This window comes from Lissotriton helveticus, assembly GCF_964261635.1.
Source record: "Lissotriton helveticus chromosome 1_1 unlocalized genomic scaffold, aLisHel1.1 SUPER_1_unloc_13, whole genome shotgun sequence".
Classification (NCBI taxonomy): Eukaryota; Metazoa; Chordata; class Amphibia; order Caudata; family Salamandridae; genus Lissotriton; species Lissotriton helveticus.
Window position 1 is genome coordinate 841,775 of NW_027611652.1, and position 5,958 is coordinate 847,732.

A 5,958-nucleotide genomic window follows, 5' to 3' on the forward strand; every position below is an offset into this window, starting at 1 on the left:
AGAGTGAACGAAAATCGGTGAGCATAAGGTGACCGGATATTTCAAACCAAATACCGGGGCACTTCACAAAAATAGAAGTAAGACTAAACTTTCACATGGACAGAGAGGCACAGAAGAGCTGCTAACACCGGAGTTTGCACAATCCTGAATATTTGAGGGAAGGAAAACAGCAAATAAATTAGTGAAAGGGGCGGAGACGGTGTATGAAGGAGAACGAGGCGGAAGGGGCAGAAATAACGAGAAAGAGAGCGCGGCAGAGAAAAAGTGCCACCGAGAGAGGTGAGTGAGAACGAGACTGCTTGTGTGAGCCTCTGATCGAGAGTGTGTGTATATGACAGCCTGGGTGGAAGAGACAGAAAGAGAAGACAGGGGGAGAAGGGTTGGAAGGGGCAGAGGACAGGCGAGTGAGAGTGAGAGCTAGGGTTCATTAAGTGAAAAGTGAGAAACCAAGAGTGATGTTGAAGGGACATGAGGATGGCAGAGTAAAGGGTGAACCAAAAATCGGTGAGCATAATGTGACCGGATATTTCGAACCAAATACCGGGACACTTCACAAAAATAGAAGTAAGACTAAACTTTCACATGGACAGAGAGGAACAGAAGAGCTGCTAACACCGGAGCTTGCACAATCCTGAATATTTGAGGGAAGGAAAACAGCAAATAAATTAGTGAAAGGGGCGGAGACGGTGTATGAAGGAGAACGAGGCGGAAGGGGCAGAAATAACGAGAAAGAGAGCGCGGCAGAGAGAGAGGGAAAACGAGACACGGCCTGGCGGCCGTGAAAGTGAAAGTACGGCCACCCGGCCGTGGGCAGTGAATAAATTAGGGGAGGAGAAATGCCTGAGGCAGAGCGCACGCTGGAGGAAGCTTGTGGGAGGGAGGCTGGTGGCTTTGATGTGCATTGTGCACGCGCTTTTTTCACGGGCACAGCATCAAATCGCCGCCGATGGTTATGCTCTGGTTAAGCCCCTTAATCTCTCGCAAGCTCAAAGACAAGATGGCCGCGCCCATTGAGAACCGCGTGGGTAAGTTTGCGCGATATTTCCCCCGCGAGCACGCAAAAACACGCGACCACGTAATTGCGCCCCGCGCACAATGCGAGTATGCAACTAGCGGAAACGTAAATACGCAACGCGAACAAGAAGGCCACGCCCATGTACGCCCGCATGGGTAACTTCGCGGTCGGTGCGATGCAAGAGGCCCGCAAACACGCAAAGCGCCCCGCGAACAAGCAAAAAAAAATTCTGCAAATTCGCACAAATTTGCGGATTATGCGGAACGCGAAATCGCTTTCGCACTAATTCACGTGCCTGAAATTCGCCAATTTCGCCCATACTTAATGGACTCGCTGGGCCTGGCCGGTCTGGACCAAAACCAGGGATGGCAGGAGCAGAGATGCCAGACAATCAACAGAGGAACCAGCAACATCGTGAAGGACAGCAGCGGCGAGAATGAGATTGGGCAGACGGAGGACGCATCGTGGTGGGACCGAATGGCACTCTTCTTACGGAGAGAGAGGCGATCCCGACGCAGAACCAGTTCTCTCCGCTCTGTCTGGTGCAGGAAAGTTAGAAGGGGGAGGTCACTGGGTGTGCCCGAGGTAGTTACTGCGGACCACACAGGGACCCCCCTCTCCCAGGAACGTTGCCGAGCACTTGGGGGTCTGACCCTCAGATGGGAGGGTTACGCATTGATAGTTGCACACAGCGAGATCCCACCCTACCACAAAAGGACAACACACCAGTGGATTACAGGTCGAAAGGGATTATTTATATAACAGGGGTCAATAAGCTTGCAAGATCCACGGGTACACTATGTCATCCGGATAGGGGTTAGGGGTATCCGTCAGCACAAGGGGTGTAGGAGACAGTCCGATCGGGATATAGATGCAGTGGTTTCTCAGTACTCACAGTCCACGGGCCTGAAGTCCCTCGCGACCATGTAATCGAGACCCACGCCCAATGCGAGCATGCAACAAGCGGAAACGGAAATACGTAACGCGAACAAGAAGGCCGCGCCCATGTACGATCGCATGGGTAACTTCGCGGTCGGTGCGCTGCAAGAGGCCAGCAAACACGCAAAGCGCCCCGCGAACATGCAAAAAAAATCTGCAAATTCACACAAATTCACGGATTATGCGGAACGCGAATTCACTTTCGCACGAATTCACGTGCCGCGAATTCGCAAATTTCGCCCATACTTAATGGACTCGCTGGGACTGGCCGGTCTGGACGAAAACCAGGGAGGGCAGGAGTAGAGATGCCAGAGCAATCGACAGAGGAACCAGCAACATCGTGAAGAAGGACAGCAGCGGCGAGAATGAGATTGGGCAGACGGAGGACGCATCGTGGTGGGACCAAATGGCACTCTTCTTACGGAGCGAGAGGCGATCCCGACGCAGAACCAGTTCTCTCTGCTCTGTCTGGTGCAGGAATGTTAGAAGGAGGAGGTCACTGGGTGTGCCCGAGGTAGTTACTGCGGACCCCACAGGGAACCCCCTCTCCCAGGAACGTTGCCGAGCACTTGGGGTCTAACCCTCAGATGGGAGGGTTACGCATTGATAGTTGCACACAGAGAGATCCCACTCTACCACAAAAGGACAACACACCAGTGGATTACAGGTAGAAAGGGATTCTTTATATAACAGGGGTCAACAAGATGGCAAGATCCACGGATACACTATGTCATCCGAATAGGGGTTAGGGGTATCTATCAGCACAAGGGGTGTAGGAGACAGTCCGATCGGGATATAGATGCAGTGGTTTCTCAGTACTCACAGTCCACGGGCCTGAAGTCCCTCGCGACCATGTAATCGAGACCCACGCCCAATGCGAGCATGCAACTAGTGGAAACGGAAATACGTAACTCGAACAAGAAGGCCGCGCCCATGTACGATCGCATGGGTAACTTTGCGGTCGGTTCACTGCAAGAGGCCAGCAAACACGCAAAGCGCCCCGCGAACATGCAAACAAAAATCTGCAAATTCACACAAATTCACGGATTATGCGGAACGCGAATTCGCTTTCGCACGAATTCACGTGCCGCGAATTCGCAAATTTCGCCCATACTTAATGGACTCGCTGGGACTGGCCGGTCTGGACCAAAACCAGGGAGGGCAGTAGCAGAGATACCAGAGCAATCGACAGAGGAACCAGCAACATCGTGACGAAGGACAGCAGCGGCGAGAATGAGATTGGGCAGACGGAGGACGCATCGTGGTGGGACCAAATGGCACTCTTCTTACGGATCGAAAGGGGATCCCGACGCAGAACCAGTTCTCTCCGCTCTGTCTGGTGCAGGAATGTTAGAAGGAGGAGGTCACTGGGTGTGTCCGAGGTAGTTACTGCGGACCCCACAGGGAACCCCCTCTCCCAGGAACGTTGCCGAGCACTTGGGGTCTGACCCTCAGATGGGAGGGTTACGCATTGATAGTTGCACACAGAGAGATCCCACTCTACCACAAAAGGACAACACACCAGTGGATTACAGGTAGAAAGGGATTCTTTATATAACAGGGGTCAACAAGATGGCAAGATCCACGGATACACTATGTCATCCGAATAGGGGTTAGGGGTATCTATCAGCACAAGGGGTGTAGGAGACAGTCCGATCGGGATATAGATGCAGTGGTTTCTCAGTACTAACAGTCCACGGGCCTGAAGTCCCTCGCCCGGTTCGGTCCCGCAAGAACGTGAAGAGCAGCAGTGGTGTGGTTGCCTGGCGGCCGGCTCTCAATCCTCGAGCCACGTGGGTATTGATGGAAGACTGCTGCGGGTGTATCAGGCGTACGGCTCCCAATCCTTGAGCCGCGTGATACGAAGGTGCCCACGTGCGAGGCGTACCCAGTGTACGGCCCGCACTCCTTGGTCGGGGTAGTCCCTTCAAGCTACCGGTGAAGACGCGCTGCTGTGGTACTGAAAATTCTGGACCCGTGTCATTAACATCGTCGAATCATGACGATTTTGGAATCAGCAGACCGAGAATGACGAGTATACTATATACAGACATTTTCGGCGTATTTGAGAGGTGAGAACGCCATTAAATCAAGATTTCCGTTCTGAACCCTCGGGTTCCATTTTGTGTATAGCAGCCATTTTGTGGTTGCCCTCACATAGGCCGATGACTAAGGCCGAATAAGTCATTTGGGACACGTACACCTTTAGGTGACTTCTATGTGACCTGGGCAAGCTGACTCCACTGCCCGAAGCCAAACCTGTTCGGCCAGTTCCTTTCCCAGTGGCCGCTCGAGATTAGTATCAAGGCACAGCATACCATAAACCTTTCATCACACACAACTATGCCTAATCTTACACACACCTGTCTCTGTTTCTTGCTTTATGGCCTGCTTTACGATGAGGAGGTGCCCGATTTTATTAGGGGTCCGTTCGATATCTGATGAAAGTATTGGGCCTTGCCGAGAAATTGATTGTGGGCTGGGCGAACTGAAAAATGGGCTTGTCATCATGATTCTGCGTTTTCTTTGTTGTGAAAATATGTGAATGGTCAACTGTAAAATAAGGAATGTCTGCCTAAAGCATAATATTTTGTATAAAAAGGGATTGCTGGCTTTGTAAGTTGAGCAGTCTCCTGAGAATATACACCGTGTTGTACTTCTAGGATACCTGTTACTGGCTGCAGCCAATAAATTCGATCTTTGACTTCACCAAGAAGACTCTGTGTTTCTGTAGTCTGGGACAGGAAGGACTCGAAGTCTTAGGGTGTGTTCCCTGGCACCGCTGGGTTCTTAAAAACCCAGTACTTCAGTTGGCGCCCAACGTGGGGCTATTTCAGCGGTACCGGTCCAAGCCAGAGGTTCGTGAGGAGCTTCGTGTGAAATTCTGGAGGAAGGCCAACCACTTCATTGACCCCTGTATGTCGTCGTGGTCCGAAAGTCTTTGCTGCGAGGTTCCCCGCTTCCCGACGGCTACGAAGGACTGCTGCCCTGACTATCGCCCTGTCTTGGACCCTTTGATGATTTGTAGAGCGAAACGATAGACGAGTCTGCTGGTGACGGCATCGATACCTCAGTTAAGTATGAGTGGAACGTCTCCCAGTCCTTAGTTTGGTTCTTAGTTTGGGTATCCCCTTGGGATCTTTGATTTGGAACTTGCAAGTACCAAAGCCGAGGGACTCGTGTATTCACGAGACTATCGTAATTCGATAAACCTTTGAAGTTTGAAGCTAGACTAGAGAGTGAAGATACCTGGTCTTAGCAGACTTGGGAATTTGATTTGTCTTGGTTGTAATAGGGATTTCCGATTGGAGGACTCGTGTCCGGTTCCTCCGCTTGGAACTCCAACCTATGAGCTCTATGTGAAGCATGGCGTGGGCCCCATCACATATAATGAAGTATGGATCCGATACACCAGGAAGGATGGTGTTTTAAAATGGCCCCAATATGGTAGTTTTGACACGGAAATCTTAGATAATCTAGAGGTTAGACTTTTTAAGAAGAAAGCCCGGCCGGCGATGTTTGACTCTTTCCGCCTGTGGCGAAAGGAAGCCAAACAGAAAGAAATTAAATTAGCTAAAAGGAATAAAAGAGAAAAGGGTATCTCGATAATGCAAGCTGCTATGCAGTATAAAGATAACGAAGAAGAGCAAGCGAGTGAGCAGTTGCACAGGCAACGTAAAATGGCGATCGGTAAATGTTATTCAGTTTTGCCGCCTCTTCAGCAAGATGCAGCAAAAGAACTTGAGAAAGATCCTTTAATGTCTCACTTATTAAGTTCGCCACCCCCCTATGCGCAGAGTGCTACTGCACCTCCGCAACCTTTAGTTGTGCAACCTCCGGTTGTTGTGCCTCAGGTTCTTCCACAACCGCCAGCTCCTTTACAGTTGGCTCCTACTGCTACGGCGCAGCCCCCTCAAGGGCCGCCGACCTTGCTACCTGCTCTGCCTTTACTCCCTACAACTTTGCCCACTGCATCAACTACCTCTTCTGATATTCCTCCTGAT